General features: G+C 40.1%; 1 protein-coding gene across 2 annotated transcripts in view; it reads left to right on the top strand.

The window, feature by feature from the left end:
- LOC126354796 (juvenile hormone acid O-methyltransferase-like) overlaps window positions 1–25,335 on the top strand; it is a 289,416-nt gene that overhangs the window by 143,124 nt on the left and 120,957 nt on the right. Inside the window, exon 1 of one of the 2 annotated variants that reach the window (XM_050004709.1) lies at window positions 21,777–21,861. The exons of the other annotated variant lie outside the window; for it this stretch is intronic. The gene's annotated coding sequence lies outside the window, so the exon portion shown is untranslated. Of the gene's footprint in view, window positions 1–21,776; window positions 21,862–25,335 lie in introns of those variants that run through there. 2 annotated transcript variants of the gene reach the window in all.

Genomic DNA, 25,335 nt, shown 5'->3' with positions numbered 1-25,335 from the left:
AAGAGTTCAGAGTTACACAGCACATCGTCGCCCTGTCCCAATAAGGCACGCATGACACGTCCAGGATCAAAACCATGCTCATATCTTCTTTGACGTCAGAGGCATTGTCCACCACGAATTACGGGACTACAGTGAACTCAGCTTTCTACTTGGAAGTTCTCGCACTGCCGAAGTGACATCAAGGAGACGTGGAAGGTTCACCACGACAACGCGCCGAGTCACAGTGCCTTCATTGTCAACGACTTCCTGGCCAGTAACAAGTTTGAGGAGGACATAATGGCACTGTTTAAACATGTGCTTACTTCAACATTTTTATTTCAAGACCAATATTTTGAACAAGTGGACGGTGTCGCCATGAGGAGCCCTCTTTCTCCTGTGGTGGCCAATTATTTTATGGAGGACTTTGAAGAGAAAGCACTACAGTCAGCCACTCTCAAACCCTCTTGTTTTCTGCAGTATGTTGACGATATGTTTGTGGTGTGGCCACACGTACTGGATACTCTACCTACGTTTCTTCAATATTTAAATTCGCTCCATCCGAATATTAACTTCAATATGGAAGTGTAAAAGATGGCACTTTACCTTTTCTTGATGTTTTGGTACGAAGGAAAGCAGATGGAACCTCGGGTCACAGTGAACACAGCAAGCCAACGTATACAGATCTATATTTGAAGGCCACAAGCTGCCATTATCCAGCACAATGCGTTAGTGCATTACGTATGATAGTTCATAGAGCGTGTGTGGTATCTGACTCTGAAAGCCTGCCGAGTGAGATGCAACATTTGAAGAAAGTCTTCCATCAAAACGGTTATTCTGAGAGACAGATACGTAATGCATTCAGGCCCAAGCAAGTTCAATCTATGAAGCAGAATGAAGATACGGAGACACCCACCACGTTAGCCTTCTTGCCGTACTTTGGTGCCATGTCGTCAAAAACGGGAGAGTCCTCGAAAGTTATGACATCAAGTGTGTTTTCCGACCATCTGCAAAACTGAGGAACCTGTTAGGTTCGGTTAAGGATGATCTCGGTCTGAGGAAACGTGGTGTGTACAAGATTCCTTGTCAATGTCAGGCGGCATATATAGGTCAGACATGTTGCACAGTACAAGAACGTTGCGATGAACATCAGCGTCATACACGCCTACGCCAACCGGAGAAGTCGGCAATTCCAGAATACTGCCTGAACACAGGACATCACATGATTTATGAAAAGACGGAAGTTTTATCCCCAGCATCCTCTTTCTAGGATTGCATCATTAAGGAAGCTAATACGTATCTGTACAGCTGATAACGTTATCAATAGGGATGCAGGATTTCAATTGAGTACAGCCTGGAACCCTGCATTGGCCGCTATTAAGTCACGACGAGAAAGCAAAGAGCTTTCGATAATAGAGTCGTCATAACTTTAGCAGCATGTTAGTAAACACGGCGTCAGCGCACGCGCAGAACGGCCGCTCTGCGTTTCCCAGCAGAGGGCGTTTGAGTCTGGCGCCATCTATCTGCAAATTTCTGCGCATGCGTGGTTCCCGCGCCTGCGCAATCCTCACGCGCGTGCTCTATATACAGCGGCGTCGACATGCGGATCTTGTCAGTCGTACCTAGCCACCAGCGAGGTTCAACCACCTGATGATGTCGGACAGTTGCTCCGAGGAAATATTGTGGGATTTGCACAAAGTCATCCGGCGGCACACCCGTGAAGACTATTTACAACATATCCGCCGGGAAAGCCTGAAGAGTCACAACAAAGTCTGTAACTGTCGTCTTCCAGTTGAGCTGGGCCTTCTGCGTTACGATATTTGCGATATGGCGACATGCAAGAGCATGAAACTCCAGTTTCTCTTATCACAGAGTTCCACGATAGTGGTTTTCGACAGACATGCTGCCCCGTTCTCCATTCTCCGTTGGATGTCTACCAGTGTTCGTCCTTCGCTAGTCAAGAAAATAACATCAACGTCACGTTGCTCCCGTTTGGAAGCAGTTGGTAATAACATCTCCACAGTTCACGTTTCCACATTAGGCTAGGCGCAAATTGAGAAGCGTATAGCACGTGTGACATGACACGACACTACAGCGGTACACGTACGTGCCGCATGGGTCGCGCGGGTCCAGCGCATATTGCGACTAGTACACCATATGAAACGTCCCCTTAGAACAATTATACATGACTGTGCTTAAGCTGACACACAATATTTTTTTAGCGCAACGCAATCTGACTTTCAGTAATGCCTACAAGAGAATGGCCCTGACTAAATTAACCTATATGTTTCACAAATCACTTACCTCACAAAAATCTTCGTTACTCGAACTACTGCAATACAGCGAGCGCCACTACTACCAGCTAAATAAAAAATTCAAACTATGGAAGGCACTAACTACTGATAGGTATAGTTAGCAAATGAAAGATTTTGATAGATAACAAACAATATATTTACCTCAATAGTGTTCACAAGTCGTAATGCATATAGCAGTTCATGACATCCAGTCTTACAAATTTCAAAACTCCGCCATTTCTCTCCCCACATCCACCACTGCTGGCGGCTCGCCTCCAACTGCACAACGCTACGCACTGTTCACATCCAGCTGCCGCTGCCCAACACTACAATGGCAGACAACAATGCAAACCAGCCACAGACTGCACACAGCACAGCCAGTGATTTTCATACAGAGCGCTACGTGGCGGCGGTGTTACCAATATAAGAACCTAAACAGCCTACTTATATAGCCCCCATGCTTCCCACAAAAATTTTACAAATTATTTTGGGCAGTGGCCAATAATGATTTGATAAAATTTTTTATAATTACAATAACAAAGATATCAAATGCACACACTTATTGATACAACGTTGGCCAAAAGCTAAAATTTTCTCACAGTCCCATAAAGACAGTCATGATCATTCATCACAGTAAAATTACAGTGTATTTTTTTCTCAAAGTCTGAGTAGTAAAAGAGAATGCACACGGAAGTAGTGAATTTCCATGCCATCTTGAAGTGGTGTTGTCCTTCCAACAGAAAGACAGTGCTGACTCTTGACATGCACACAAGTAATGGGTCACAACAGAGCAAACTCACAGCAGAGTCAGTCGAAGTTTTGAAGAATATTGGTAGGTAGGTCATCACAGAGCAGACCCACTGTAGTCCTGGTAGAGAGTATGGTATTGGTGGGCCATCAAAGATGCAGACCCACTGTAGTCCATGTAGAAGTAATGGTATTGGTGAGTCATCAAAGGTGTAGACGAACTGTAGTCCTTGTAGAGATGGCCAGCAGCCATCTGTCTGACTGTTCAGGTGCACAATCACCATTGAAGAGTCTTGCGGATAGTATAGCAAGTCCATAACCACAACTTGTGCACTCACAAAAAATTTTTTTTAAATGTCCTTAGAACCAGCAATGCTGTTTTCCAGTCCCTTCATGACTTATTAACACACGTCCAAACACTAACAGCCCCTACTTCTCATATATTGTCCATATACTATGACAAACAGAAATATGTGCAGTGAAATGTAACTTACAAGTTACTTAATTTGATGAACTGGTGTCAATTACAATTTTATAACATAAGAATACAATAACAAAGGTACAAAATACATTATTAAAGAACATAACAATACAAATAAATTTGTAGTAGTACAGGCTTTACAAAAGAATAGAAATAAACAGATACATCAGTGTTACAGGAATTATGACATAAGTGAATATATAAAATAATGAGAATAGTTTTCGAAAGATTAATTTCACACATGAACATTAAAACAGAACAGAATAAATAATGTCTAAACACCTTTACAAAGAAAATAACATAGTATTTGAAAAATTCTACAACATAAATCTTATTAGCTAAACACATAAAGGCAGGAAAAAGACAAATACACAAGGATACATAAACACATAGCGGAATAAACACAGTAGGAAAGGACAGGGTTTGTTTTCAGTGTAACATTTGGTACTGCAGTCCAACCCAAAACGCCATTACATATATCTTTCGTCTTATCTCAACATTTGTTTTCACCAAAAATATCCTATCCAAGCATGCTTTCTGTATTCTGTTCACATCCTCTTTCAAATATAGTTTTTCTCCACTGTACACTACTTTTTTGGCCAAACCATTTTCTTATAGCTTCTCAATGCATTTCTTCCAATTCATCATAGCTAGTTTCTTATATAGTCTACCCCCTCTTAAGCTAACTTAAATCAACTGAGCTCAGATATATATACAAAGGGACGAGGCAATGCAGCAGCACATAACAAATTAACACAAACAGCAAGGACAAAAAAATGCAAATTGGCAAAGAAAGCAGCACTAAATCTAAATCATCAGATAAATTGCCATATTACAACTAATATGAGCCAATGTGCAGCAACAAGAAAAATAAATCAGTAGTAAATGGGATTAACAGAGTATTACAAAGTGAAATTTAGTAGCACTATGCCTGGCAAACAGCAGCAGCAAATGCAATAACTTATACCTAAACATGACAAAGCTAAAGCAGAAAAAATTTTACACTACAGACAACAATTCAGTAAGGGAAATGTATATTCACATCTTAATGTAATTAAATGGTGCACCACATAAATTATTCTACAAAACAAAATTATCAAGTACTTGAAAAGAAAATTATGTATGCAGTTACTGTTATTACTCCCTTTTTATTCTTCTTTCCTTTCCAAGTGCTCCTTTTTCGAAGAATGTGGATCATAAAATTATTATTTAACAGATCTGTTGACAGAAAGTGTTCACATTAGCAAATGCATTTTATTTAATTTTATAAAACCAATGCTGCAACGCAGCTGGAAACCAGATATTAAATGAAATAAGCAACTATGAAAAGCAAAGCATAAAAATATCATTCAATAGTCATGAGGCATTTCATAAGTTAGTAGAAATTCTCTCAACTCTCGTAGAAAGACACTTTTCATAATTAGGTGTGTAGATGTAAGAATATTTCCCATCAATTCATAGACATTTCAGTACGTAGCACAAAGTATGAGTAATCATATGTTTCCAAGTAATGAGCGTGTCGTATTTGCGATGCTTTCTATAGGAATGTCAATAGCGAGGTTAATGGTCTCTCTTTCTTTTCTCCACCTAATGGCTTTTTCTCCAGGCAGGTGCCACAGCTGGGCGTCCACGATGCATTACGTGAAGGTCACTTAACTTTCTTGCCGAAATATTTACGACAGCAGTGACAGTCTCATATAAAAAAAAAATTCACAGGTCGAGAATTTGCGTTACGAATGTGTAGAAACAAAATCCTACAAATATAACAGCGTCCAAAAAATTTTCGCCGGCATTCTGATACATTCACGCATTTACACACATTTCATAACTCTTAAAGCAAGATTCTTGCTTTCCAACATTCATTTTCACAAGTCAGAGTCCTTAAACACTACTCATTATTCCTTACCTCATTACACATATACATATTCGTCGACACTTCTTCAATATTTCATCATAATAAATCCGTATCATAATCAAAGTCATCACATAGCATCAGCTTATTGATCATAAACATACCTCAACAGCTTAATATACATTGTCATCATAATAATAACATCATAACACCTCAGTCAACTCTCAAAATCGTCGTAGCTTCCTCCAATAATTTCAAAACCTAAAAAAAATTCTCTGCTCATGTCAAAAGTGTCATCTGCCTCAAACGTACTTTAAAAATCATGATCCCATACCAAATACATCATTCAAAGCTTTCATAGTATCACAATGGTTCCGAAAAAATAAGAACATTTCACAAAGTACAGAAAAAATACAATTTCATAAGTGTGAAGTTATCCAACTGTGTAATTACGTAAACATCTTTCACTGATGTAGTAAAAAAAAATGTTTGTCTCTCAGTTAAATGATCAGATAGCTGTGTAATTTATGTGTTAGAGAAATATGGTACCGCTGTGTAAAGTTGTAAAAGCAAATACCATATTAGGTAGTGCTCCTTGTGCTTGGCAGACACATGGTACACAAAGTAGGCGTGTACCCCCTGAGGATTAATGTAATTTTACCCTCAGGTGTTACAGATTCCAGCAATGGAATGAAATGTATCACGAAAAACCTTTGTAATTCAAAAATCTTGAAAAATAAATGGTTCAAGTACAAAATTAATCACTCAAATGCATGTCCTGTACGGCTAAATGTGCATCTTGTTGTAAGATAATTCTGTGGAAGTGTCGTAGTTATCGACCTCTGTAAGCAAAGTTCTGCTGAAGTCAATGTAATTACGTCGTAATAAATGAAGTGAATTGCTTTGCGTGTAGAAATCTTAGTTATTACGATTATTGCCGTGATGAAAGAAGTACTGTGCTGTAACGTATTGTTGTGATACCGAAAAGGCTGTCTCATTGTAGCTATACCACAAAAGTTACTACTAAAACATGTTTTACTTTTCAGAATTATTCAGAAAAACTGTGCAGATATAAAACAGATACACCGCAAAAGCAACATTGTAAATTGGCACTCATTAGTAGCGTCGTGATAAAATCGTGTAGTTGTCACATAAACTAACCACTGTGTCATCTGGCATCTCACAGAAAGTACTTTAAATCCAGAATGTGTTCTCAAGTAAATCAAAATGTTGCATTAAAATCTCATTAGCAGTACCAGTATATGTCCTAAGTATGTAAGCCTGAAAGTCGTTACGTAATAGTGCAACTAACAAGCAAGAATGTACAAATACAGCACTGTGTCGTCTGTTCACTAGAACAATGCATTCGTAATTTCTGTTTAAAAGTGTTCCCTACGTTCTAGACTGGATATTTAACTTCAAACATTGTTGCATGTTAACAATTTCTTAAGTCTTACAAAGCATACTAGTAATGGAAAGTGAAAAGTTATCTGGCAAAGGCTAAGTTAAAAAGCAAATTATCTTTCAATAAACGGTTTTACATGTTAAATGTGGTGTAAACCTTTACTCTTCACAGTACGCAGAGTTTCAACTTGAACGCAATTATCATGCGGTATACGTCGGTAAAGAATACTGGAATTTTTCTCAAGGTTAGCGTCTATGTTATTTTTCGCTGAACCAGCCGGCGCACGTGGCTGCCTGCGGTGCGACTCAGCGTCTGTCCCTTTGCGGCGTGCGTCGTTAATGGGATTTGGAGACCTAACTTCTACAAATTCACCTTGCCGAGAGGGCCCTGACCTGTCTGAAGCTCGCCAGTTCTGATGGAATTCAGGTCTGTCGTTTTGTCGGTAGTTTACATAGTTTCTTGTTTGTCGGTCACGTGGTGGAGAATTTCTCCTGGAATCGTAACTGCTTGGTGGACCGTTGCGTCTGAAGTTATTCTATCTCCCTTGATAATAATTATTTTGGTTCCCATATTGTCTGTCTCTATGGTTGTCTCTGTCACATTCATTACTATGGAAAAGCGATCTTTCTCTGAAACTATTATTCTGCCAACGGTTGTCATACGGGTGGTGTCTGTTTTGGTCATGATTTACATTGTAAGAATAGCCTTTTCGTGTCCAGTAATTATTTCTTTCATTGCAGAATTGCGACGGATGTGACCTGTAATTGTTGTGTTTCTGTTTTCGCGTTCCGCGATTCTCAATGTCAATTTCTAATTCTTGTAAGAGTCCCTGAAAAGCTTCAATGTCGTCTTTGCAGCGTCCTGCCAAAATAATACGCCGTAAATGTTCAGGTAATTTGATTAAGCAAATGCGGATGAGTTCTTAGGGGCGGTATGGGTTTGACAGGTACTGACATGTCTTCAAAATATTTCACAAGACTTGAAAATTCAGATTGTCCGAAATGTTTCGTCATTATGATGCCATGTTTTACTCGGTCTTGTGTGGCTTGAGACCAATATGCTGAGAGGAAGGCATGGTAAAATTCTCCTTCACTGTAGCAATCGCGAATGACCAATCGCATTCTTACATTGGTTCATTCTCTAACTAGCCACACATAAATTCTAATCTGTGTTCTAATGACCAGTTGAGAGGAAAACAATGAGAGAATTGATGAAGCCACACTTGTGGATGAATGTCGTTGCCAGAATTCTTAAATGTTCTGAATTTACGTGTAGTAATGAACAGCTTATAGTCAAAATCATCATGTCGGCGAGTCGCATGTAGGTCATTGTTATGTCGTTTCGGCGGTTCCATCTCAAAATTCGGTGTACCTTGCCAATTTCTCCCATAATTTCCGAAGTGTCCTGTGTTATTATTTTGTGGCTGTTCCGTATTTCTAAGTCCCTCTTCCTGTGTTGGAGCGCGAGTGTCCTCTAAAATACGTAATTCTTGTATTACCTGTGTCAGCTGATCTTGTACTTCCCGGGTTTCTCTTTGATGTTGAGTATTAATTTGATTCTGACTTTTTTTTTAATTTTAACTGAGTCAATCTTAGCTTGCAAGGTCTCATGATTTTCATGAATAATAGTTTGCAGTTCTTTTATGGATAATTCGTGATTCTGTAACATATTTTCACGCCGCGAAAAAATAGGTTGGAAATACCCACAAATTTGTGTTTTTACGTCATTACAGACATTTTGACATTTCGATTCGATTTTATGTAACTCAGTAGTTAAATCTTCACGTGTTTGTTCAAGCGTATGTTCCACTGAGTCTAACTTTTGAAGCTTTTGTTCCATTGTGTCTAATTTTTGAACCTTTGCTGTGTTTGTGTCTGATTTTGTTCCATTGAGTCTAACTTTTGAAGATTTCGTTCCATTGTGTCTAACTTTTGAAGATTTTTGTTACATTTGTTTCTGATTTTGTTCAAGCGTTGTGTCTAACTTTTGTAGCCTTTGTCCCATTTGTTGCATTAATTGTAATAACAATGCACTGGTGTCTGAAACATGTTCCTTAGTGCTATTCGGCAATGCATTTGAACCGGCAATATTCGCAGTTTGAAAAACAGAAAATGTGTCTTGACTTATTTGAGAAAGTGGTGAGGACGCAAAACCTGAATCTACAGTATTTGCAAGAATGTGTCCTGTCATTTCGGAATCCTGAGGCGAGCTGTTGCCGACCGATCGACCGATAATGCTTCCCTGTTCACTAATTGTTTCACTGCCTACACCATTATTTGCAGCCCACTCTATTTCCCTATGTACAATTACCAAATTACTACTTTGAACATTAGTTAATTCATTACTCAGTAGCGCTAACACACTGCTTTCGTCTTTATGGTTATTTCTCAGTTTACTTTGGAGCCTAGTATTACGTTTTTCACACGCCATTATTGTCACAATATTTCACACGATAACACAGAAAAGCACAATTTGAAGAGCAAAATAAGAAAACACATTAACGTAGCACTGAAAATAATATCTCGTTAATTGCAAGTGGAGCTGTGAAATACTTGCTAGAAATCTACATGCATGCCACAACTGTTTTACTGTACAACAATGAAAAACTACAACTACAAAGGAAATTATCTCTATAATTATGCACTAGCAATAAACAAAAGCTAAACTAATTACACAAACTACAAGAAAAAATCAGAAGATTCCAGTGAGGTATCCTGGCAGGGTCGCCATATGAAATGTCCCCTTAGAACAATTATACATGACTGTGCATAAACTGACACACAACATTTTTTTAGTGTAACGTTATCTGACTTTCAGTAATCCCTACAAGAGAATGGCCCTGACTAAATTAACCTATACGTTTCACAAATCACTTACCTCACAAAAATCTTCGTTACTCGAACTACTGCAATACAGCAATCGCCACTACTACCAGCTAAATAAAAAATTCAAACCACAGAAGGCACTAACTACTGATAGGCATAGTTAGCAAATGAAAAATTTTGATAGAGAACAAACAATGTATTTACCTCAATAGTGTTCAAAAGTCATAATGTATATATCAGTTCATGACATCCAGTCTTACAAATTTCAAAACTCCGCCATTTCTCTCCCCACATCCACCACTGCTGGCAGCTCGCCTCCAACTGCGCAACGCTACGCGCTGTTCACATCCAGCTGCCACTGCCCAACACTACAATGGCAGACAACAATGCAAACCAGCCACATACTGCACACAGCACAGCCAGTGATTTTCAAACAGAGCGCTATGTTTATTTATTTTATTTATTTATTTATTTATTGTTCTGTGGGACCACATTATGGAGAAGTCTCAATGGTCATGGAGTCAATACTTGAAATTATAACACGATTGTAGAAACAGATAAAATGAAATATAAGAAACATATTCAGTTGTAGATTGTACAAACAGATAAAATGAAACATATTCAGGCGACAAGTCGTTAGTTTAAATAAAGAAAATCAAGAATGTAACACTGGAATTTGCTTATTTTTTTAGCTCTTCCAGGAGCTCCTCGACAGAATAAATGGAGTGAGCCATGAGGAAACTCTTTAGTTTAGACTTAAAAGTGTTTGGGCTACTGCTAAGATTTTTGAGCTCTTGTGGTAGCTTATTGAAAATGGATGCAGCAGAATACTGCACTCCTTTCTGCACAAGAGTCAAGGAAGTGCATTCCACATGCAGATTTGATTTCTGCCTAGTATTGACTGAGTGAAGGCTGCTAACTCTTGGGAATAAGCTAATATTGCTAACAACAAACGATATTAAAGAAAATATATACTGTGAGGGCAATGTCAAAATTCCCAGACTATTGAATAGGGGTCGACAAGAGGTTTTCGAACTTACACCACACATAGCTCGAACAGCTTAGTTTTGAGCCAAAAATACCCTTTTTGAATCAGAAGAATTACCCAAAAAATTATACCATATGACATAAGCGTATGAAAATATGCGAAGTAGACTACTTTTCGTGTTGAAATGTCACTTATTTCAGATACTGTTCTAATGGTAAATAAAGCGGCATTTAGTTTCTGAACAAGATCCTGCACATGGGCTTTCCACAACAGCTTACTATCTATCTGAACGCCTTGGAACTTGAACCGTTCCGTTTCACTTATAATATTCCCATTCTGTCTGATTAAAATATCAGTTCTTGTTGAATTGTGAGTTAGAAACTGTAAAAACTTAGTCTTACTGTGATTTAGCATCAAATTATTTTCCACAGGCCACGAACTTATTTCATGAACTACATTACTTGATAATGTTTCAGTATTACACACAAGATCCTTCACTACCAAGCTGGTGTCATCAGAAAACAGAAATATTTTTGAATCGCCTCTAATACTGGAAGGCATATAATTTATATAAATAAGAAATAGCAGTGGCTCCAGCACCGACCCTTGGGGAACGCCCCATTTAACAGTGCCCCATTGGGACTGAACATCATTACCACTCTCAATATTGCGGCGAATTACTTTCTGCTTTCTGTTCTTAAAGTAAGAGGCTAACCAATTGTAAGCTACTCCCCTTACTCCATAATGGTCCAACTTCTGCAGTAATATTTTGTGGTCAACACAGTCAAAAGCCTTCATTAAATCAAAGAAAACACCTAACGTTCGCAACCTTTTATTTAATCCATTCAAAACTTCACAGAGAAAAGAGAATATAGCATTTTCAGTTGTTAAGCCACTTCTAAAACCAAACTGTACATTTGACAGCAAATTATGCGAATTTAAATGCTCCAGTAACCTTGTATATACAACCTTCTCGATAACTTTAGCAAACACCGATGGCATAGAAATAGGCCTATAATTGTCAGTATTGTCCATGTCTCCCTTTTTATAAAGTGGCTTCACTACCAAGTACTTTAATCGGTCAGGAAACCGACCACTCCTAAAGGAAAAATTATAGATATGGCTAAGTACTGGGCTAACATACATGGAACAATTCTTCAGTATTCTGCTAGATCCGTCAGATCCATGATAGTTCTTGATCTTTAGTGATTTAATTATTAACTCAATCTCCCTCTTGTCAGTATCATGGAGGAGCATTTCAGGTAACAGTCTCGGAACACTTTTTTCTACGAGCGCTATATGATTCCCTGTTGGGACTAGGTTTCTATTTAGTTCACCTGCTATATTCAGAAAGCGATTATTAAATACTGTACATATATACGACTTATCAGTAACACGGACATTCCCACTACACACTGATTCTATATCCTCTACCTGTCTCTGCAGACCAGCCACTTCCTTTACGACTGACCATATGGTTTTAATTTTATCCTGAGACTTAGCTATTCTATCTGCATACCACATACTTTTTGCCTTCCTAATAACTTTTTTAAGCACCTTACAATACTGTTTGTAATGGGCTGCTGCATTTAGATTGTGACTGTTTCTAACGTTTTGATATAATTGCCACTTTGTTCTACAAGATATTCTTATCCCTCTAGTCAGCCACCTAGGCTGTCTGTTTGTGCTAGTACCCTGTTTTGAACGTTCTAACGGAAATAAACTTTCAAAGAGCATGAGAAAAGTCTTGAGAAAAGCATTATATTTATTGTCTACTGTATCAGCGCTATAAACATATTGCCACTCTTGTTCCTTGATGAGGTTTACAAATGTCTCTACAGCAACTGAATCTGCTTTCCTAAACAGCTGATGCAGCACAAAAATTTGTGCATCATGATCTGAAAGGCCATTCACCTTTTTGCTAACAGAATGCCCTTCTAGTAATGAGGAATAAACAAAAATTTTGTCTATGGTTGTTCTACTGTTCCCTTGCACTCTTGTTGGAAAGAATACGGTTTGCATAAGATTATATGAATTAAGGAGTTCTACCAGCATCTTTTTTCTTGCACAATCACTTATACAATTAATATTGAAGTCACCACATATAACTAACTTTTTGTATTTCCTATAAAGTGAACCAAGAACCTCCTCTAGCTTTAGCAAAAATGTTGTGAAATTGGAGCCTGGGGATCTATAAATAACAACAGTAAGAAGTTTAGCTCCACTAAATTTAACCACACCTGCACAACATTCAAACACCTTTTCAGTGCAGTACTTTGAAACATCAATTGACTCAAATGGGATACCGTTTTTCACATACATGGCTACTCCCCCACACCGCAAAGAGCTCCTAGAAAAGCTGCCAGCCAACCTGTATTCTGGTAAAGGAAGCCTCTGAATTATTTCCTTATTTAAGAAGTGTTCAGATATACCAATAATTTCAGAGACAACATCTATAAGCAGTTCACTGACTTTATCTCCAATACCCTGTATATTTTGATGAAATATACTAATTCCCTCATTAATCGGATACCTAAGCTTAGTCGAAAGTGATTTCTTTGTTAGAGATGGTGGTGGTGGTGGTGGTGGTGGTGGTGGTTAGTGTTTAACGTCCCGTCGACAACGAGGTCATTAGAGACGGAGTGCAAGCTCGGGTTAGGGAAGGATTGGGAAGGAAATCGGCCGTGCCCTTTCAAAGGAACCATCCCGGCATTTGCCTGAAACGATTTTAGGGAAATCACGGAAAATCTAAATCAGGATGGCCGGAGACGGGATTGAATCGTCGTCCTTTGTTAGAGAGACTTCCCTTGAGCAGGAATACCTATCAGCTGACTTCAATCTAAAAAAGGTACAGCTCTAACACCCAAAACTACCGGAATTTTCCCATGAGTGATCCCACCACCCCCACCTATGCTGTCACCTATAAGCTTTGCCAACCTCCCTTTTCCATACCTGTTGATGTGCAGGCCATGTCTAGTGAAACCCATCCTGCCGATAGACTCCACCGACACCACTGAAATGTGACTCATGCCTTCTGTCATCAGAGCACCCCCAAGTCTCATGTTATGAGGCCGATCGTGACGCTGAAACAGTTCCACGAAATGCACATTCGTGTTGTCAGTCTGAGTGGCTATCTTTTCCAGGTCACCATCTATGTCATACTCCCCATCCCTATCAATACTATTACCAGCCCCACCCACAATCACTACCTGATCCCCTTTAGTAAAATCCCTACATAACCCCCCTATGTTAGCAGTCACCTGAGCCAATCCTGCATTACGCTTCACAATGCTGGTGACCTGGTACTCATTCCCCAAAACTTCCTGCAACTGCTGGCCTACACCTCTACCATGAGAACTACCTAAAGAGCAGAACCTTCTTCTTTCTCTTAGACTTTGCAACTGTCCTAGCCACTGTAACTGCTGAGGTCTGCTGCATACTTCCTACATCTACAGCTACTAGAGATTCCTCTCCACTAGACTCTGACAGTTGGTCATATCTATTAAAAACACCAATAGTAAAACTATCTGAAAATCTCCTTCTCCTAGCAGATCTCTTGCCAATAGCCAGCTCCCATTTCCCAACCCCCTTCTCCTCCTCGTCCTATCTACTCCTCCTGTGCATTTGTCAACTGCACCTGAAGGGCACAGATCTTACGCTCCTGCTCCTCTATCAACTTACTCTTGCTACATAACCTGCAGTTCCAGGAGAGGATCACACCAGAATGGCCACTGGCTTCCCCACTGCATTCCCCCCAGTGAAAATACTTCGAACAAGTCTCACACCGCAATCCACTACTCACGAACCTACGGCAAAGCCCACACTTCTCACTCATGGCAAAATTTTACAGTTATTGAAACAAGAAAACAACCTTATCTATGTTCCGCTACTACAACAAGAAGATGCTAAAAACTGACTACAATAATCACAAACTTGCTCTACAAGGGAAGTAACTACTATTATTGACAGTATTAATCAACAACAAATGAGAATATAACAAAATACTAACACACAAACAAAATCAAACGTCTAATGACACAGTAACGAAATTGAAAGCAGTTCGCAAAAATTTTTTCCTAAGTTATTTAACCGGAAAACACTAAGAACACCGGTTGAAGACTACTAAAGTTCCTAAATAAACTATTATACACAAACAGTTAATTAGTAATTAGCTTTCGATGCGCCGCTACAGCCCCAACTGGTCAGCGCGGAATGTAAACACGGTTAAGAGGTTAAGTTGCTCGATACGAAACACTCACAAATATCAGGTCACAACAGAAGAAAGGCAGAGGTGAATGAAGAAAACACTAATAAGTCACTTATATAGTAAACATTATCACAAAAACCGTTAAAATATATATCTGAAACCTAGAAATATATAATAACTTAGAGAGCGTTCTCACACGCAGTCACGCGCTTATGACGTCACACCAAAGACGGCGGCGGCGTTACCAATATAAGTACCTAAACAGCCTAGTTACACATACTTCGCACGCGCCGACTGACGACGCTCTGCGCTGACAGAACCGAAGCGCGCCCAACCTGTTATCTTTCTCAAACGATTTTACAGAAACTATTCTCTGAAAATATATGATTTTTGCCTTACTAGTAGCGTTATATGTCAGCTTCTTGACGAAGTACCCATCACCTCGCTAATGACCATTCTTATTGTGATGTACACAGTTTAGTAAGACACTACGCAAAACTCAAAGAGTTTGCAACGAAAACTAGGGGTCGCTATGATTTTGCGTTTGGTGCGTATTACACCATATGTTGCTGCGTACGAAATTTATCTAACATGCTGAATTTTTGTTTAGACTTGGGAGGAGATCTCTATCTGCCTCCGATCTCGAGAAAATGGATCCCATGTAGCGCGCTCACTTCCGATCTCACGCCCGCAAGAATGAAATACTCTCAACATCTCTCGTATCTCCTAAACCGCTCGAGACATCGAAACGAAAGTTTGGCGACTGATAGCACACAAGGAGGAGAGTGTTTTGCCAATTATTAAACACATGAAACTTTCTTATCTATGGCGATATAACAGTACTTCTTTTTTATTTATTTCACTCCAGTGACAGTAATTTTTTAAGAGTTATCGACAGCTAGCGAAATAAGAGCTTCCTAGTATGAAAATAAACATGAAATTTCTTCTTTTATGTTACTGCAAACCGATACTATGAGGTTTTACGTAAGCTATTGAGCTCTGTGATTGCCAATTACTTGTTTAATTAGGCTCTCCGTTTCGGAATTCTGTCTCAATAGCTGCTGTGAGATGAGTTTGGCAAATTACATTGTGACAAAGAAAGTACAGTTAAACCAGTCACCAAGAGAAATGTGGCCTTTACTCAAAAATGGTAATGCTTCTTCGAATGAGAAAAGGTTAACAACTCACACAAAAACAGATTGGCAATTCTGTTCGAATTTTGGTGGAATCCCCGTAACCCATCGTATTTTTAACACTGAGCGACTGGAATGGAAACTTACCGAAGGATTTTATTCCTTCTCTTGATCTGAGCAGTATTAAAATAATGACGAGCGTTCCTTCAGGCGGAATGATAGGCACATGCCAGATACTGTTTACTCTCCTAGGGCATCCGAAACTGACAATGCGTGATCGTGAATAAAATAGTTATTAAGAAAAATAAACAAATGAGCTGTCGCACAACACAATGGTCAGTGTATTGTCAGCAGCGAAGGATAATGCGCGGGACAGGGATGCACAAGCTAGCCATGTGTGCCTTGTGAGTTGGAGTTCGAAAAACATTGTCATGAAAGTAGATTTGCCTTTGTCAGCAGCACATTTCAACAAATTAAATATATCTAATCATAACACTCTTTTAGGATATTCCTACTTTCGTAATAATACCGACCATTTTCTTCATTTGTGTAGCCTGTTGTACAATTAGTTTATTAATGCTGATAATCTCCATGCAACAATTGAAATGCTTTTTCTCATCACGGAGAACCAATTAAAACGTTGTTATTTGTGACTGCTTTTCGACTGTTTCTAACTTGCAGTAGAAATATGTTGTTCACATGCGTGTAGTACAGTGTGTCGTATTACATTATTACATACATATCAGAGTAATCACAGTGAAACTCTTATACTTCACATCTTGGACGCTTTTTACCACAAGAACAAAGGGATCACACCTGTGGAGACTATCCCTTTCTAAATTTTTGTAACAGACCGTACAGATACGCTAGCTTACTAGGCAGCGAGAATATAACCTTGCTTTTCTGCCTTGATTCTTAATCACATGATTTTATAATATTCCTTGCTTCCTTTTTCACTACCTCTGTCCCTTCTTGCGATCTGAAAACATCACGGAGGCATATGGTGCAACTTCAGCGGCCAATGGCTCGTCAGTTACTGAAGTATACATTTTTCTTGACAGAAGAAAAACGAAACAAAACTATGCAAATATACATAACAGAAAAGTATAACGTGCTAACGAAGAAAGCTAGAACGTTTAAAATGCGAAAAACGAAACACTACCCAAAGGCAATAAAGTTCAGTACACAGTAAGTCAACATACTATCACTGCTGATATGCGCCGTTTCGATGTGAGCATATGGCCGGGCTACTTTACGCTCCCCGCCTCAAATTTCCCACGGTGCTAGCGAGGCAAGCGAGACGCGTTGCGCGAGAAACTGCGCCTCAACCACAACGCCGCGCGACCTGGCGCAGGCGCGTGTCGCGTCCCAGTCGCGTCGCGTCGCAATTTGCGCGGTCCCATTTGAGCCTGTGATGATACAAAAACACGCGCTGCGTTGCGTCGCACCACACGCGCTATACGCGTCTCAATTTGCGCCTAGCCTGTAGAGCCATAAACCAGCCTGGAGTTGAAGTAATGCATCTTCGTTCTGCAGGGCCTCTGTACGGCTTTGCTGTAGCACAGCGAACTCTTTGGCTGCGATGGTCGAATATCTCTGCCCAGAGATGGCAGTACAAGACAGACTGTTGTACCCCTATTTCGTTCATTACGTCCTACGAGTTTAGAATCCTGCTGACGTGGAAGGACATTATTCCGAGGGTTTCGATGTTTATAATCTGCTCTATTTGAATTTTCTCATACACACTTCTGTAAGTGCTATTGTGGTGTCACCGCCAGACACCACACTTGCTAGGTGGTAGCCTTTAAATCGGTCGCGGTCCGGTAGTATACGTCGCACCCGCGTGTCGCCACTATCAGTGATTGCAGACCGAGCGCCGCCACACGGCAGGTCTAGAGAGACTTCCCAGCACTCGCCCAGTTGTACAGCCGACTTTGCTAACGATGGTTCACTGACTTCTACACTCTCATTTGCCGAGACGATAGTAAGCATAGCCTTTAGCTACGTTATTTGCTACGACCTAGCAAGGCGCCAGTATCCATACTATTGATATTGTGAATCATGTACCATAAAGAGCGACGTTCTCCATTAATGGATTAAATTTAAGTATTCCACCAGCCACGTCCGTTTTTCTCAATTCTAATTCCCTTGTCATGTCCCAGACCTCACGCCAGCCTGCGTGAGCTAAAACGCTTGCATTTCGGCCTCCTTTAGGTATATGGGTTGGCTCTCCTGCCAACCCCAACAGACAGCTATTATAGCCCAGTCAACGAAGAACAAAAGAATGTAGTCTGGAGGAAGAAATTAGTGTAGTCACAATTTTTTATATTGGTAGGGGACAATATCATGAACGATATACTAAAAATTCTGACAGATGATGTGTGAACATATGGGTTGGGACGAGGGGGGGGGGGGGGGGTGGGGGTGCGAGGGGGCTGTGTAAAAGTCAATTTTTAAGTTTTTCTTGAATATCTCGAAACTTGCTGGACTTAATAAAAATGTTTCCAGGCATAAAATTGAACTGCATTAAATTTCCTACAAAAAAAGTCTCAATCATTTTTTCTTCTCCAGGATCAATAGTTTCCGTGTTGTAGGAGATTGAAGAATCGCAGATTTCTAAAAATTGTAGTTTAACGCTTAAAATTAATTTTTACTGTTAAATTGAAGTAGGATGAGAACAAATTTTAAATGTGTGTACTAAGGTGTAGCAGATCCGTATTGCGGGGTAAACTGTATTCTGGGGGTGTAACACGGTGGGAAGGCAGGAGTAGAGGTTAGTAGCATGATGTAAGGTAGGTCGCAGGGTTGTGATCATGCACTTCCCTCCTTCATAGGTCTGCAAACTGAAGAGCGAGCAGGCGATTCCCAATCCTCTCCGTCGCTCTAAGTCAGAAAAAGCTACTACAGGGTATTTCTCAAATTTATACCGACCATCCGTAACCCGGCTTATGAATGTGTGGAGATGCAGTGCGCAGACATGTCCAGCACTGTTTATTTTCCACAAAGTCTGTTGACACCACATGGAATAAAGACATGAATTACTAAAAATACTAACATATGAAAATAAACTATGTAAATCTCTGCACACTGTTCTACACTGCTAGTAGCCAACTGATTCTTAGTCATCTTATACAGCAGTTGTAGTGTTCCTCTGGGAAACACAATGTCCCCTAGCCGGCCGGAGTGGCCGAGCGGTTCTAGGCGCTACAGTCTGGAGCCGCGCGACCGCTAAGGTCACAGGTTCGAATCCTGCCTCGGGCATGGATGTTTGCGGTGTCCTTAGGTTAGTTAGGTTTAAATAGCTCTAAGTTCTAGGGGACTGATGACCTCAGAAGTTAAGTCCCATAGTGCTCAGAGCCATTTAGACCATTTTTTTTTAACGATATGGTCTAACTCAGACATCGAGTTTTGGAGGCTTGTGGAATATATTAAATAAAAACAGCAACCAGTTGTGGAAGGTAGTAGGCTATGTCTACATTTTTTGCCTTTATCTGCTGGTAGTCCTTGAAAAGGGACATATTAACACAAAAAGTAATCTACTCCAATCTCACTTTTCAATCTTTAGAACTGATTATTCGTAATGCCCGAATAGTGGTATGATTACAACATGATTTTTGAGAAGAGTTTCAAAAATTAGAATCAACAGAAGGAAAACTGATAATTTTTTGTAGTATTCAACCAGTTATCACTTTTCGAGAAAAACAGCGAACGGTAAACGGACTAAGTTTTCTTTTATTAGGGTATTTCACTAAAATTTTCGATTCTATGTATCTTGAAACAGAAGGAGTCAAAATTTCTCCATATTTTGCCCGATTTTTACATTTATTAAGGAAATAACAGGAATAAAAAACTGAAACTCAGTTATATGAGAAACCGCTTATTTTGAGTGGTTTCTAACACACTGTTTGAACAGGCCTCGAAAAGAACCGATATAACCTAAAACCGATTGTTCAGCAACAATCGCCAACCCTGTTGTGGACACTGTGTATACAGTCTCAAGCGTTTGTTTACTTGCGTTTCAAAAGTTTTTTGTTTTTAAAATCTACTTCAGCATTTAGTGGTGACGCTGTAACTATATTGTCCACGATGCAGCGGCAGTCCTTCGCGCACGATATGGACGGTGTTATGTACAAGATGATGCGATTTTATTTCTGCCAGTTGTGATTACCTTTTAAAAGCTTTACATTTTAAAATTCTAAACAAAACAACCTTATCACTTTCAAAATACTCTTCATTACAACTAAAACAATTGTCCCAACGGTGCTTCCACTGTTCGAAACATTTTTTGTTGTCATCTTTGGAAATGGCTGACAGTTCCTCCCTCGTTTTTTTTTTCTTGACTTCTTGAATGTTGTCAAATCGGTGACCTTTCATGTCCCCTTTCATGCGTCGAAAAAGAAAAACTCGCATGCAGCCAGGTCAGGTGGAATACTGGAACCATACCATTTTCAGCCAAAAACTATCCAACGAGATGGCTGTGTGTGCAGCTGCATTGACGAATTGGAACAACTGGTCCACTGTCTGCCACTCATAGGGTCTTTTTCGAGGAACACCGTTTAGCAATCTTCTTAAAGTTTCCAAAGGTAAGGTTCGACTGACAGTCTGACCTGGGGCAACAAACTCTGAATGAACTACGCCCTGGGCATCAAAAAAGCAAATCAGCATTTTTTTATGTTTGATGTGACTTGACGCTGACGTCTTGCACTGGCTTGACTGTTGCTTTGTTTCTGGCTCGTACCCATAGCACCATGACCCATCACCAGTAATAGAAACTGTGGATCAGTTTCAAGGTGTTGTTTCTAGCACAACATGTTTCAACTCGACGTTCCTTTTGATTGTCAGTGAGAACCCGAAAAACAAACTTGGTCGCAACTTTTATTCATTCCCAAATCTTCTGTCAAAATTCGCTGAAACGAGCTCCAAGATAACCCACTATTCTCTGATAGTTGATCAATTAATTGTCTGTCGGCGGTCTGTGAGCACAAGCTCTCGAATTTTTTCAATATTTTTGTCGATTCGAGCAGTTGATGGACGTCCAGAACGAGGTTTGTCATCTGTCGACATCTGATCTTGGTAAGCTCTTTTCAATATTAAAACAGTTTCAGCAGCATTTTTACCGAGTAAAACAAAATTTCATAGCTGCACATTGCTCACTTAAAGTTGCCATCATACGAAACGATACAGGAACAAAAGAGCGCTAGCAAAAACACTCACTGCAGATGAAGAGAGCAAGACAAGTCGACAACGCAGGCGGCACTGAAGTGGCAATGAGATGCGCTATACATGCCTAGCGGCAAAAATGCGTACTACACAAGGTCCGCCCACAGCAGTGAACCTAACCTAACCTATACATTACATCTTAATTCGCAGTGCTGTGCGCCATTGACGAGAATCGCGTTACTACGTGGACGCCATGGCACCATACACGAATTCCGATTCCTACCACGGCTAACGCACAACTACTCGTTGTTGACTGAGCGCGTCACTGCGCATTGTTGGCGTCGGCGATATTACACACCATCATGTAAGGATACTGTTCCCTTACAATTCGGTCCCTGAACGAGTATCTTGCACTCACATGGTCCCACTACAAACGAGAAAAATGAAAGGAATAAACAAATTCTACAACCTACAGGAGGGAAACAGATGGGTCAGATGCATGGGAACAGCAAAGTTTGAATCGATGTTTTCCGTGTGCTGGTACCGATCAAAAATATCTCCAAGAGTCAACAAAGAATCGGGAACAAAAGAGAGGAGATCTAGACGTACACACCTGAAGAAAGGAGCGCAGCGATAAGATTAGCTGGACGCCGCTCGCCCTGTTACTCTGCACCTTCCGAGATGACCTCGCACCGCCAGCAGCTTTAACGAGACCCCATTAGAAATCTGCTGTCGCAGCTGATCGAGTAACTCAGTCGTCGCTCAACACCCGGCGCACACGACTTCACCCCAGGTACGTCTGACGCAGCTGGCGACTTTATAAAAGGCGCACTGTCTGGAGCACATACTTAATATGCTTTGCTCACGCCTTACAATGGCAGAAAACTAACTGACAGTTTCCACAATGTAATTTTAACGTCTGTATTCGAGCCATAACCATTTCCAGGCTTACATGTCGAGCTTCAGACATCGACAATCACATACAGGAATCGGACAAAATTATGGAAAAAACAATGAGAAACTATAGCACTCCTTTCTGCTACAACTATACCATAACCTCGAAGCTGGAGGCAGGTTGTGAAATAAAACTATCTTATTAAAGCAATTAGGTATAACGCAACAGAACAGTGTTACCCTCTGAGAAGAATTTTGCCAGGTTTATCGTGTTGTACCTAACGGAAATGGCTTATCGGAAATGAAAGTGAGAATTACGTAATTATTCGGACAGTAACAAACAATATTTTTGCCTAGCTATACTGTTTAAAGAATAAGGTAAACGGTCGCCAGCCTGATTGGGCAAGAGAAAGATTAACGTTCTCGTTTAAGAAAGTAGATATGAGCTACTTTAACGGACAAACACAACCTATACTTGGACACACGCGAGTGCAATGAACTCTGACACATACTCTCTCAACTAAATACTATTCTGTTTAGAATGAAAGTTAAATGGAATTCACTAACAAGTTACTTCTCAATGTCTTTTGAACAAAGAAATTATTGTTTTCATAAATAATGGTAAAGGATAACCTGTGGATTTTATTACACTATTAATATGCACTTTCAATACTCAAAAGAAACAAGTGATTCTTAGCAAATATAAGTGTATAACTTTCCATAAATGCAGTTCACGACTTTTACTACAATGAGACACAATGTTGACAAATTTACAAGAAACTGACTCACCTTTTAAAATTTACTACAGACAGCACTATGATCATTAACTAAGCAGCACTTTATAAGTCTCAATTTCAGAGCTTTTAATCTTAAAAATAAACTTCAAATTTTCTTTATTACCACAATCTTCTACTTGCAAGTAAATGATTAAATAGGAGACTTTGAAACTCCACAAAACTTTAAATTAGACTGTTTCCATCCCTGGGAGGCTTTCACAAGACTACATTTACCACCTCCCACAATTTCACTAAATCCACAGTAAATCTGAACACTCCCTTCTTACCAAAGATCAAACAACATTATTTAATGTTCTGAGGCTTTCATTTTTTCCACAAACTAGGACACTCGGTAATCATAGTTTAAATGGAGAGGAACCTAAAAGGTGTTGTGATAGGGAAAAAATCAAGGTAGGTACATAAATTCAGTTATAAGTTACCTTATATTTGAGCACACTAACACATCCAATAAGCTGATCCTTCACTGTACATCATTCTAGTATTCCGTTACAGTGATTGCGCAATGTGGTGGCAACTGCATATTGGTAGGTGGATTTGCAGGCAGAATTGCTGGACTCTGTCCCTTCTTGGTGGCGGTGATGGATACCAATTCCAGAACCGTTCCAGCTATTTATTCATCCATCCGAGGCATTGGAAAGTGGCAGAAAAAGCCTCTCTCGGAACCAGTACAATATGGAACTTTTAAAAGGCAGTTCACAGTTTAGTAGCTCGTCCCCGGCTTTTGTACCTAGGCCAACCACAATTTGCGCGTGCTACACAGTTCTGTTCCCTAGGGGAACCACAACAACTTTTACATACAGAATAACTAAGAACCCTAAGTGAGGATCAGCAGTTTACATAACAGCAACCAAACACATTAAATAAAACAGAACATTTGAACATATTGACATTTCTACAAAAAAATATTCACACAGAAATTACAATTATATACAGTCAGTTTTGTTCCCTCCAAATGGGACAAAGAATTTGAATGACAGATATACTACATTACATAGAATCAAATCATGACATCAAAGTTTTTACAAAGAAAGGAGTATACAATTTTTTGTTATCGATTCAAACTAACAACATTTACAGAAGCTCAACGATGTAACATCAAATAAAACAAAAAGCAAAATAAATCAGTACAGCACTAGAGTTATGGTGTTACAAAACGAACGCTTCAACGCAAATGCAGATGCTAGCCAAGATTGCTTATAGCGCTGTTGTATTTCACTGCAAACGGTAGCTGATGCTACGTTCTCGTTACATTGCAAGCGTCAGTCGTAGTGGGAACAGTATTGTCTGTACTTGTGAACAGACTACGTCGGAGCTACGATAATTCGGAACGTGGACAAATTTTTGATGCTCATATGGTGGGTGTTTCCGTAACCGACGTAGCTGAAGTGATTGGTGTTCAAGGGGACCATATTGAAGATTCGTACTGCATAGACAGAAAGCGGAAAAACGTGTTCCGCTAACTCAGAATGTGGACGAAAGTGTGCGTTGAGTGATCGTGACGGACGGTCACTGAAAAGGATTGTCGCGGGAAATAGGACGACGACATGTGCAAATGTCACTGCAGAACTGAACGTCGCACTCGCGAACCCTATCACCACCAAAACAACACGAAGGGAGCATCAGAAGCTGGGGATTCAGCGCGAGCTGGAATTCCAAAACCACTCATCAGTGATGAAAATGTCGGTAAGAGGAAAACGTGCTGCCGAAGCTATCAAATCTGGACTATGGCGCAGTGTAATGAAGTCACTTGGTCGGACTGGTCTTGTCTCACACTGTTTCCAACTTCTGGCCGAGTTTACGTCCCAAGAGTGAAACATTGCGGGGGTTCAGTGATGACATGGGCAGCCATGGGCGGCCATTTAGTGATATTCCATGGGCCCCAGGATACTACATCTACATCTACATTTACACTCCGCAAGCCACCCAACGGTGTGTGGCGGAGGGCACTTTATGTGCCACTGTCATTACCTCCCTTTCCTGTTCCAGTCGCGTATGGTTCGCGGGAAGAACGACTTCCGGAAAGCCTCCGTGTGTGCTCGAATCTCTCTAATTGTACATTCGTGATCTCCTCGAGAGGTATAAGTAGGGGGAAGCAATACATTCCATACCTCATCTAGAAACGCACCCTCTCGAAACCTGGACAGCAAGCTACACCGCGATGCAGAGCGACTCTCTTGCAGAGTCTGCCACTTGAGTTTGCTAAACATAGAGTAACGCTATCATGCTTACCAAATAACCCTGTGACGAAACGCGCCGCTCTTCTTTGGATCTTCTCTATCTCCTCCGTCAACCCGACGTGGTACGGATCCCACACTGATGAGCATTACTCAAGTATAGGTCGAACGAGTGTTTTGTAAGCCACCTCCTTTGTTGACGGTCTACATTTTCTTACCAACAATTAATTTTATATGATCATTCCACTTCAATTCGTTCCGTACGCATACTCCCAGATATTTTACAGAAGTAACTGCTACCAGTGTTTGTTACGCTATCATATAATCATACAATAAAGGATCCTTCTTTCTTTGTATTCGCAATACATTACATTTGTCTATGTTAAGGGTCAGTTGCCACTC

This window comes from Schistocerca gregaria, chromosome 3, assembly GCF_023897955.1.
Source record: "Schistocerca gregaria isolate iqSchGreg1 chromosome 3, iqSchGreg1.2, whole genome shotgun sequence".
NCBI lineage: Eukaryota > Metazoa > Arthropoda > Insecta > Orthoptera > Acrididae > Schistocerca > Schistocerca gregaria.
Note: the sequence above shows the minus strand (reverse complement) of the source record. Positions and strands in the feature narration are given on the sequence as shown.